This window comes from Varanus komodoensis, unplaced genomic scaffold (assembly GCF_004798865.1).
Source record: "Varanus komodoensis strain SLA01 unplaced genomic scaffold, ASM479886v1 scaffold4, whole genome shotgun sequence".
Classification (NCBI taxonomy): domain Eukaryota; kingdom Metazoa; phylum Chordata; class Lepidosauria; order Squamata; family Varanidae; genus Varanus; species Varanus komodoensis.
The window spans coordinates 5,645,078-5,657,648 of record NW_025335941.1 but is presented as its reverse complement, the minus strand read 5'-3'; the positions used below and the strand labels follow the sequence as shown (position 1 = coordinate 5,657,648).

General features: G+C 37.8%; 1 protein-coding gene across 7 annotated transcripts in view; it reads left to right on the top strand.

Moving 5' to 3' along the window:
• The window catches only part of DMD (dystrophin), a 994,758-nt gene that overhangs the window by 190,613 nt on the left and 791,574 nt on the right, over positions 1 to 12,571 (top strand). The gene's annotated exons all lie outside the window — the stretch shown is intronic.

Here is a 12,571-nt window from a genome sequence, read left to right as displayed (position 1 = left end):
GAGTTTATAGCAGGCAACACAAAAAGGTAGGGGGAGGATAATCAGCACAGATAAAATGTTCAGTTATCCCACAAATGGAAAACAACACTAGATCAAAATCATTCTGTGTAAAATATGAATCTATGCCTCCATTGAACTGTATAGGTTCCTAGCATTTAAGGCTATGACCATATTCCTCAGGTGCTTGGACTGCAATCTGAAATAACATCTACAAGAAAATAATTTCCATTGAAGATAGGGTGGCTTGCTTCTAGATAAAAATGTAGAGTACTGCAATATTGTCCATCTAAGGGTGTAGGTCAGGTGAAGCTGTGGATCCAGCATTCCAGGACCCATGCAACTATTTCCATGGGGGTTTTGTGCATGTGTTTTTTCTCCAACATCAGTCTCCCTCTTTTTCCTGTCCAAGAAACAGTTGTGGCAAATAGCGTTTGTGACTGAAGTCCTAGAAGTAAGACTTGTTAAGCAAAGAGAGATTCCTTACTTTTCAGTAGATATGTATTGGATCATGCTATGAAATTGATCATGGATACTGAAATTTCCAAAGCAGTTTGAGAGATGGCATGAATATCTCTTGCTCAAAGGAGCAAAGTTTTAAGAAGTGCACTAGTGCATTGTAGGTCTTGGATCTATGCTGGTTTCTAAGCCATTCATTTTGCTTTTCAAAAATAAAACACCACAAGTAACCCTGATCTGAAAATCGTACTGAGTGTACCATTTGTTTGTTTGTTTGTTTGTTTGTTTATTATTAAAATAACTAGTGAAAAGAGCTTTCATAGGAATGACTTAATGTAGGCAATTTTCAACACAGGATTAAGATGTCACCCTATATAAGGCGACAGTGTGGTGTAGTGGTTAAGAGCATGGGACTGGTACTAAAGCAATTTGGGTTCTAGTCCCTGCTCAGTCATGGAACCAGCTGGGTAACTTTTGGCCCAACCTACATCACAGCATTTTTTGATGTGCGGATAAGACTGAGAACAGAAGAAAGAGGAAGAGGAAAGCCATGTTGAGTTCTTCGTAAGAAAAATGGTGGGATATAAAACCAAGAAATAAAGAAACAGCTTTTTCAGGCACTTCAGGTTTACCGACATTTGCAAATATCTTCATAAATAAAAGATTTTACAGCATCACTTTATTAGGAACCATTAATATTGAATTGGGCTGGCACAGATGGGTGAGAATTTCATTTGTGGGGTGGAGTGGTTAACATCATGCTAGTTTCAAAGATGCCCTTTTAACTAGGATGGAATGAAATTGACATTTAAAAAAATTCTGGAGAGAAAAAACTTTTTCTCCATTCCTTCCAGGAAACCATAATAAACAAAGCCATATAAAACAAATCTACTAAAACAGATGCAAACCCATGGAATTAAGGAACACTTTCATGCATAATTGTGTTAGGTTAATGGACTTTTCCAGGTTATATGTATTTGAAGTATTTGAAGAGATGTGTGCCAAATACCTGACAACACCAATTCTAGCAGCAGCACTACCTGCATTAGGTTTTTTTCTGAGAAAAGAATGCAGGGATATGTTACTCATCTAGAGTTCTCAGTTTTTTCCTTTCAATGAGCAATCCAATGGCAATACTACAAGATCTAGGGTAAAGTCCCCGGTTCCTTAGACAATAGACCCCATTGACCACAGGATATGATTCTGAGTAAGGACTGCACTTCAATTTCCTTAAATTATAACTGTGTAGTCTTTCTAGTCTATTTATAATCACAAATTAACAAGCATATATATCCTTCCTAATGTAGCAAACATGGCCTTGGAAGACCTCATAGAGGTCAAAAAAGTGGGAACAGAGAAGGTCAGGATGAAAAATCCTATAGCAGCTCTCTTCCTGCCTCTGGTGGTGCACATTCTCTAGATGGCTGCAGCCTGCCAGAGCATTGGTACTCAGAAGCCTCCTAGTAGTGCCTTTAATTTCAAGGGTGTTCTGTTAAAAACCATGGAGGGCACATCAATCTCCTTACATTAGGCAAAATCAGACCTGGAAGTGTGGGAAGACAAAGAAGCTGCTGAGTGGTAAAGAAGTAAATGCACCTCTTAGCCAATTTAGAAAGATAGGGTAGTTTCAAAAGCAAAACAACAATTAATTCAAAAGAACTCTAATGTGCTCTGTGAATGAGATAGAAGAACTGTAGCACTTCTTGCAGGGTGTGGAGAGGAACTTCCAAGAAACAGTAGGACAGTTTCCACATATCACCAGCACAGCTACTTAACCTGCACTGCACTCCCAATTAGTTCCTGACTACCTATTAGTTTATAAGACATATTCACAATAAACAAGAAAGCCAAAGTCATAACAATATCATGTTTTAGAAGTTAGTGGCTTTTAATGTAATTTCCCTCTTATTAAAAGAACTTTTATTAACATAACACACTGAAACTGCAAATGATCACTTGTAATAATATTTTCTTCAAGTAGAATGATGTTAGATATGCTACTATGATAGACTGTATAATTAAAATGAACAAATTTGATTGAATAAATTTCTTAATTAAAAAAACAGTTTAACCTTTTAACTTCAAATATTTAATTGAATAGTAACAGGCTTATGAATGAATATGATTGGCTATGCTTTAATTTCATGGCAAGAAAGGAACACTGTTTCAAAAATATTTATTTTAAAGATTCAGGACAACATCAAAAAGTGTGAGAGGCAAAAAAGAAGATATGGAATACTGTATTCTCGCAGTCTGGGGAAAAGTGGGGTGGTCCTTCAGGATCAGGAGGTCTTCTTAAGGTTCTAACATAGATGAGTCCCTCCATGCCTGCCCACCGCTAAGATCTGGGTTGGAGGTCCTTCTTCCAGAGTCCTCTTTGAAGGAGATTGGGAGAGTAGCTACCCGGAGAAGGACCTTCTTCATGGTGGTACCCCAGTTGTGGAACATGCTCTCCAGAAAGATGCGCCTGGTGCTGACTCTTTATTCTTTTCAGTGCCAGACCAAACCCTTTTTATTTTCCCAATATTTTAAGACCTAATTTCTATTTTAATCAGGTTTTTAAACTGGATGTGATGCTGTGCCTTTGTTGTTGGACCGTCCTGAGACTTCTTTGTATAGAATGGGATATAAAGTTTTAAATAAATAAAAAATGAATAAGTCCTCAAGAGGATAATACATATCCTGCCCACAGTAACAGTTTAATTAATGCTCACCACCCCAACGTTTCCACAAACGGAGGTCCATGCTACATTATACAAAATGGATGTAATAAGATTATCCAATTTCATTAATAAACTACATTTAATTTTTTGATGAAATGTTTTAAACTACTAACTCTAATCCAATGCATGCCAACTTGGCAGAAATGCCTATTAAGTACATTATTACTTATCTTGGGATTTATTCCAAGATAAGTGGATATAGAACTGCAGCCGAAATAACTTAAAATCTAGTTAAGATAAAGTTTTACATTCTGTGTTCCAAGAGCTTCCTTGATGTTCTGAATCACCATGTAGTATTCCAGTCATTGCCTGTCCCATATAGTGGGGGGATTATGTGTCTTCAGTACTGATTTCTGTGGCCAATGCTATGCTTACTGAAAAGACTGAGCAACTGAAGAAGCATGCATATAGGGCACTAGAAGTCAGGGACCTTGCAAAGTGCTGTTTCATTTTTTTATTCATGTCTACAAATGTGCTGGGTTCCCTCCTTCCTTCTCTGAAACTACAGACAGTTCTTTTCCAAAAGCACTTTATTTCCAATGTACATCCAGCAAGCTATTAACCAAGTGAAAAACAGAGAGGTTCATTGAACCATACTGGAGATTATTTCCGAGGAGCTTCCTTTTCAGTAACCCTGGGCTCCATGTCTTGGGAGATGGGCAACCCTCCTAGATCTACTCAGGAGCGCTAGTTGGTTAGACCTTCTCTCCTGATGCTGTAACATGGGGTCAGAGACTGGGAAAGGCTCTTTTGGATCCTCTCCCCATCCCAGCGTTTTCACGTCCTCTCAGTTCCCAGGGTCTGCCTGAACACATGGAATTGGCATTCTTGAGATAAGCTCTTCCTCCTCTGCCATCTCTATGTCCATAGACCCCATTTCCCAGGCCACACCGTCCACATTCAAACAGTCAGTGTCACATTGTCCTGAAACAAGAATAACTGCCAGTGATATGCTCAAGTTTTTTGCTCCAAGTATTGAGTCAAGTTTCACATCTTTACTTTCAAGTCGAGTCTCAAATCATGGCAAAAAATTTTCAAGTCAAATCTCAAGTTTCTTCTCAAATCTCCCCCACCCTTGCCCCTACTTTCCACTGCCTTCCTCATGCCAAAAAGAAGTACTGAAACCTAACCAGGCTTTACCTTCCCCCTATTGCGACCCCATCCTCAATATCCTGCCCACCCTCTTAAAACGCTCTCTCCCACCACCTCATGCCAAGGCTTTGTTGCGATGGGGGCGGCATAGAAATGTTTTAAATAAATAAATAAATTCCAGGAAATTGACACAGTATGCCCTGGAGTACCTCACTTGTAAAAAAATGTAGAGCTCTTAAGTCGAATTGAGTCACTTGCTTGTTGCTCCTGAGTTGAGTCTGAGTCAAGTCACAACTGCGTTAAGTCACAACACAACTTGAGTTGGACTTGAGAACAAGGCACTTGACTTGAGTCGCTAACACTAACTGCCACTTTCATTCCCAGCAAGATGCTTAGACAAAAATCTTTCCATTTCTTAAGATGAAGGAACAAAATAAATTTTAAAAAATTGTCTGTTTTCATAAAAGAAATGCTATTAGGAGTCAGTAGTATGCCACAGATTTATAAAACTTCTTTACAAAACTGAATATTTGAAAACTTTTTGGTTAGAAGAACCTTCCATGGGACCTTTGTGAAAAACGTCTTCTTACTTTATGGTTTTAGCATAGCTATTTGAAGAATTCATGTTGCGTAATGCGTATTGATATTGGATCATTTTGGCTGCATTTGCAAGACTCTTTGAAAAGCTTCATCCCATATAAGAATGTTAAGAACAATTAATGCTGTTCAGCGAGCAATATTCTATAGGGCAGCATATGCTATCTGAATCTGCAAGGTATGCCATACAATGTTTGAAAGCATCAAGGTTCGGCTCTGTTCTGTTGATGAAAGAACACTGCTGTCTCTGCCTGATTCCTACCTCTCCCCACAGCACTGCTCACCCTATCCAGCAGGGACTCCAGTGTAGTATTTTCACAGACTGGAAGGGCTGTCATGGGAAGGACGAGGGGAATTCTACTTGCATCAGCCCAATTGCATTCACCAGTTGCCAACAGATACGCAGGCATTGGAAAATGTGCCCAAATGGTTCAAAGTTATGGCAAGACAGAACTAACAGGAAATCTGCAAGCTTTCAGCCAGAGTACAATGAAAACTGTTTTCTCCACTGCATCACTAGTTGGATAATTAGCTAAGTTGGATAAACCTTTCCCTGGTCAGAAATCCCTTCTGCTTTTTTCATATAAAGCCAGAAATCCAAAATTGTGGGCAGTGCCATTTATGAATTCCCAAAAGATTTGGTGCTTGTTAGCTTCGTACCAAATAAAGAAGGACTGTGGTTCTCCTCTCTTCAGTACTTGGAGATGCAACAATCTCAGACAACAAAACCAAGGCTAAATCATGTTTATTGCAATAAAAGAAAAGGTGCTTTAAATGAAAACATGTATACTTCTAAACACTTGTTGTAAAGTTGGCCGAAGTGGAGTCATTTAAATCTAGTGGACATTGCCTGTCTAAAGGCCCATTTATGTGGTAACAGTTACAGCATAGTGTACTTCATGTAACTACTTCATTCCAAAACAAATGGACTGCTTGAATAGCTAGTGGTCTGGTTACAAGTTATTTGAAATTTGTTGTTGTAATAGGTAATGCACTATTCAAGGCCATTGCACTGTTATCACTATTACAATTGCATTGTGTTGGTGGGTGGATGTGTTAATAACACAGTATCTGCCTGATTTGGCAGATGTTTAAGAAACACTCAGGGTAACTAGAAAACCCACTCCATTTTTGTGTACCTTGTGTTGTTTAAGCCTAATGATGATTTCAACCTATTGTTTTGCTGAAAAAATAACTTTCTCAATAAAGATACAGCTCAAACAGAAAAAAACTACATAATATTACACTCCTAAATTGTTCGGGATGCAAAACCTTCAAAGGAGCGGTACTGATGCAAACACAGCACTTTTGTTAGTATATGACTGACTGTAAGACAAGTATTGGACAGGAAAGGAAGTAATATACAGAAATTTTAAAGCCCTGTTTTTGATCTGTGATTATTAATATATTGTTACCCTATTTGAAAGTGTTTGTTTCCAAAAGCAAAACCACTTATCACTTCCTGAATATATGACAAATAAACAGCTACTTGTAGCAAATATTTTGAAAGCAATGTGCTTTTCTTTGTGTGGGTATGGTGATGAGTCTCTCTCAATTTTGCCAATTAAAATTATATTTTTAAAGAATTTACACCTCAGTTTAAACTTCTTTAAAAACTATTCTGAAATTCATATGATAACTTCCTGTCCTGTAATTACCATTAAATATTATGTAATGGTAGCAGACAAATGTTAACAATAGTAAATAATAAATACCAAAGACATATTTGCAATCTGTTTTTAATTAAAAGTGATATGGAGGCCATGCTGAGCTTAACAGAATGTAATATCCTCATTCTTCCATACACTGTAGGCAGCCTTTTCAAACCATCTAAGTGCTTATTTGATTAGCTAAAATATATAAAATATTCTAAATGAAAACTTTGTTTTGATTCTTACTATAGTTGAATTCTTAGCATTAATATTTGAATGAGGCATAAGTTTCAGATAGGGCTGAACTGTGAAGCAAATCACACTGATTTGGGAGATGTCTGAATTAAAGCAAGACTTCTCCAAAGCTGACCAAATCCAAGTCCATCTTTTCTCAATGTTTTGTCATGAGTTAAGATTCAGAGGAACACAGCAACACAAAACATAAGTCATTCCCATGTTCTCCATGTAAGGAAATGCCTGGATGCAGAAAAGGAGAAGACGGTGTAGTTTTGTAACTGATAGTTACAGCTTCTAGTAACAGTGGATGGTTTTATCGGAGTTCTCCAGTCCTAATACTTTGGGACAATGGTGTTGAACTAATATATTGTAGGGAAATTTAAGTGTTATGTGCTTTTATTCATTCTCTCTTTTGGAAGCAGGAACGTTAAATGATTTTTTGTGACTCTGTGGAATCTTGGAGGGTGCAACACTGGATGCTTGTTTTGGATGTCTACATCAGGAGACTTAGTGGATCTGGATAGGCTTTCTGATGACTTCTGGAGATGTCCTTTCCACGAGCTGGCAATTCTTTTGTTAGAACTTAAGAATGTGGAAATGGCCTTTGTGATTGACACTGAATCTGAACCTCTCCTTCTGTCTGGAGCTGAGTTTGTTGTCTGAGAAAATGATAGCAGTGAAATGGCAAAGCAAATGATTACATGATGGGAGCAGAAGGCATGATAAATATGACTGAATACAGATTAAAGCTTATTTTAGAACCTAGCATATTGCATTGTTATTGGCAAAGATAGCTTACTTTTCTGGTACTATTGCATCTGTACAGGGCCAGCAAGAGAAGCTGTTCCAAGTAGTTAGATGTCTTTTACATCATAGCTCATAAAGTGGATGGAAGGATTGCTCGGGAGCCTGCTGTGACCAATTTACAAGACAGTGCAGATGAAGTAACTCATATTTATTCAGATGTAGATGCTGTAGTTAGAGCAGTACCCCTAGATGTACCTTTGGCACCTGCTTGTTGCATTAAATTGGGTATGATGCTTAGTTGGCTTGCTTGATTATCTATGTTAGGGGACTGAACAGATGAAGTGTATCCATATAGGTTCTCCTGAATCTTTTCCAACTTTTAATACCATCAGCTGTGATAGCTTCTGAACTATTACACAGAGATGAAACATAGCTGCAACTCTAATCTATTTTTGCTTTGTTTTTTACATGGATTGGTCAACTTCATTATTTAACTGAAAAAATGAGTTATCACTGAATCACTAACAATGCATCTCATTAAGCATTCATATATTTATACTTTTCCATTTTATAAGCTTTATAAAATCACAATTTATACTGACTTGTTTTTATACTTTTTTAGATGGGGCTCAATTGTTGTTAATAGTGATAGGGATGAAAGTTTTCTGTTATTAAAAAGCTGAAGGTGAGAATCCAGAAAAAAGGCAAAGAGAAGGTGAAAATCCAGAGAGGAAGGTGAAAATCCAGACACTCCCAACATTTATTTTACACCTCTCACACACACAATTTGTGATGGTACGTAAGGTACTTTACAAAATGCTGGATCTGCCTGTAGGCTCAAAATGGTTGTCCACTCCTGTTTTTGCTAAATGTGGGAAATATGCTATAGTGTTTTTGTTTTCTGATTTTGTGCAATTGCCATATCTACCTTTCAGAGGTCCAGAGGGACAAATGCCCCTGTATTGCATGGAGAGGTAAGAATAATCCATATAATTAGTAATGACCAAAACTGTATTCCAACATAGACACTGTGAGGGGTAAGGTATAATTGCTTCCATCTTGTATATTCAGACTCCCTTCTTGCAGGGGAGGGTTGTGCAACCTACTCATTCACTGTGTGGAAGATTGTGTGAGAATATTGGAATCATGAGGAAAGAAAGTCCAGATCTTTCGCACTTGTCTAGCAGCCTACTGAAAGGCAGGATAAGAATGAGGTGGGAAAGTTCCATGCTGTCAGCCCCATTCAAGTGGGTGTAGTGTTTACAGGCTTACTAGCACAGTAAGCCTGTAAACACTGGTAATATAATGGGAATATGGGAGTAATTGTGTGAAGGGGTTCCCCCAAAAAATTAAAATGAAATTTCTTGCAACTCTATAGTGTTCAAGTGGGGCAAAGCAAGGAATTTCAGTTAAATAATAATAAAAATCTATCTTGGTCACTGTTGGAATATGCTTTTATGTTAACTCTGTGAGGTGGATCTCTTCACAGTATGCCTGGAGTATGGCCATTTTTTACCAACAAGAGTAGCCATTCGGATTTCTGAAGAAAGTACAAGCAGCAGAATGGGCTTCCCATAAGCATTTAGGTGACCATTGTGGAAACAAGGCTTTACTAAACAGACTTTTGTTCTGATCCAGCATAGCTCTTGGTTGACACATTGAGGGGAAGTGAGAGGAGTGATACAAATTTAAAAAAGCAGGGGTGGTACAAATGTTAACTCATTAACCATGTGGGAGTTTAGCAGACTACTGCTGAAGATCAAAGTGAGGTTGAAGGCTGTTAACCTTGTGATGTAAACAAAGGATGCAGTAGCTATCAGGAACAGGTTGTCCCCATTAAGGGATATTTTCTATTAGTGTGACCAACTAGTTCTTCTGGCATTATCTGTCTTCCTTGACCAGGAGTTGTGATTCCCTGGGTTTACTTGCCTTCCAGTCTAGTAGCTTCCAAGAAGCACATGTCTGAGCCACAGGTCCCAGGGTTGAATTGTAATAGCTTCTAATGTAGTAGCTATTGAGATAGCTTTAAATGTAGTCATTTTCACAATGTTGTGTTTCTCTACACACATGTGACCTAATCACAGAGTTTCTAATGAAAGATATATTTAGTTTTGGGCATGTAAGTTCTACATTCCCTTGTGTGGTGTAACAATTTTGTTAGGAATTCTCTGGGTAGAGTTTACATTTCCATCACTCTACAAAAGATCTGAAGGTTTAATTCTATCTTTATCAGATACCTTATCTCTGCTGTTTGTTGCATCTTTACAGCTGTTTTTTTCCCCATTTTAAACTCTTTTGGAAGGTTCCCCACCCCACTGCCCTTTTAGCTTTCTTCATATCATGCAAAGATTAGTAATCTCAGCCACCAGCCACAACAGTGAAAGCAACAAAAGTGTCTGTGCTTTGACCTTTTTTCAGTAAAAAGGAGATTGCATTACAGCAGTGTTTACCTGATTGCAGCAGGTTACCAAAGACCCTTTGTTCTCCTCAAATCAAGGGTTTTGTGCCAGAAGTGCAAAACTTTCATCAAATACTTTTATTTGATATCTTTTAACTCCTGTGTAAATGTGTTTCACGTGCCAATTTCTTCCTTCATTTGAATCTTGTCTTTTCTTAATACTAAAAGTTACACTGTTCTGTCTCTATCCCATTCTGTTTCAATGTTATGTCTTCTACTATCAACACCTTTTAAAATCAAAACTAGGAAATGTGCAAGAAAGAAAGATAAAGATGGATATAGATGCAGGTGTGGTCATATATTTTGGCTATAACTTTTCCCATGTTCAGTCCCTAGCATCACCAGGAAACATATCTTAAGCAAGAAGCCTGGAAAAGAGTTTGAGAGCCACTACCGTTGAAAGAACTGTGATGTGACTCAGTTTAACATACTTTGCTTCAGAAAAAAATCTATTTTATCCACTTGATCTCTTCTGACCATGTTAGGATTGTCAGTAAATTATTGCACTAAGTTTGATCTAGCTGTAGGCTGCCTTCCCAGGAGCCCTGGGAGTGTTCCCCTCTCCTCCTTGTTCCTTATTTTTAAGCCTCAACTTAATCACTTCTAGTTCAAACTGTCTCGCTCTCTCTCTTTCTTCACTTTCAGTCTGTTCACTTTCTCAGCATTCATCTTAGCTAACGCAGACTCCCTCTCTGTCCTGCCTTTCCATTCTAGCCAGCTCAAGCCTTCCTTGCATTTCCTGACTCTTTTTCATGACCTGTTCTTATTTGCCATCATTACTTCTCCATTTAACACATTCTTTCATCCTCCATAACAGGTTTGTCTTTTCTGTGAGGCAGTGTTCAGATTACTCCCTACTTCTTATCCAGCGCAGTGCATCTTTTCTCTGTACAAGTTGTTTTCCTTTTTTGTTTCTCTATGATCCCTTTCATTGGAAGTTCCTATCATTACCTAATAACAGTTCTCACAGGACTGCCTGGTTCATTGCTGCTTAACTGTTTTTCCCCCACAGACTTCACACACACAAATATTTATATTGCGAAGGTTTTAGTTCAAGAACACTCTCTTTCTTAGGCATACTGTCTTTATTTCAAGTCCTTCTGACTTGATATCCCACCAGTTTACCAACCAACCTCTCCTCGGTCAATGTTTTCATCATTTGCTACCACCTCTGCTAGCATTTTCTGAGGTACTGCTTTACTCCATCACAGTACAGGGGTTTGAACCCAGACTCAACATATTTGCCTTCAGGTTTTCTGTTCACCTATCTCTATAAGCATATAGTAAAAACTTCATATGCCTATACTGAGTCTCCCTTCACAATTCTTCAAGACAGTGATAATTAGGTCACCAGTAAGAATGTGATTGAACATTGTTGCACCAAGGAATACCAGAAGAGAAAAAGGAATTCATGTCTCTCCACTTGAAACAAAGCCTGGAGTTGAGAATTTACTGTACTTGAAAAGGTTATGGTATTTCTAACCTATGCATGTGGAATGCTTCCACACATGGTTAACCACAGCTTCCAGTATATTTCTGCTCTCCTTCCATTCTCCTTCTCCAAGAAAACCTAAGAAAAGAAAAGAAAAGAAAAGACCCACCGTAACCATTTTATGCTGTCCTTTACAGCTATCTCACTTTCATCAGTATTCCATGCTCTGTAACTGGCTTTCAATACACTAATACAGAAAGGCAAAATTCCCATTGTCCTTCACACAAAGCTACCCAAACTGCATGGATCCCTATGTACCATCACCATGTAGTTTTGTATTACTATCAGATGTAGGTCAGGAACTGTAGGGTACAGGCTGAGAAGCCCCAGATGCACCTGTACCTGTAAGGCATGCCTGAAGCATGAACATATCATCAACATTATAATGATGTTTAAGTACTATCCATACTATTTACATTTTGCAATAGTGAATTTAACTTAATATTTATATTACAAAGCATACAATGCAGCAATGTAATTGCATCTATTTTCGTGAAGGCTATTGCAAACAAGTTGATACTGGATATGTCAGGAATTCAAAAGAACATTTCAATGTATTAGTTTGTTCTTCCAAAAGCTTCTTACGTCTTAATGTACATGTTCTGAATGACCTTGGAAATGCCACATATTTCTTGCCATCTCTCCCAAACCTTTGTTCTAAAGACTTATTGCAATGTCGATCCAGTGAAGACATTCAATCTGTTTCTGAAAGGCAACTTAATTATCTCACCACCAGACAAATAGCAAGCTCTTCTTCAGGTTAGAATGTGTGGCAGCAGCATAGGTAACCTGTAATATTTAGTTGATGTTTAATAGAAGGTTAGCTTTCAAGCTCCTCAAAACCATTATTTTTAAAAGGCTTACCTGAAACACAATTACAATTTAAATGCTTTCTGAAGTTGCTTCCCTGCTGTTTTTATTTGTTTTTTGAAGTTAATCTAAAATACAATATTTTGTTTAGAATACATTTTAGCCATGCATGTTCTTTTTAACGTGACTTAAGTTGCAGATATGCAATTGTACACATTTTTAGACAAAAGTCCTACTATTTCAAACATACCTTGGCTGAGCGTGGCTGGCTAGGAAATGCCACAAATTATTGTACTTTTTTCTGTCT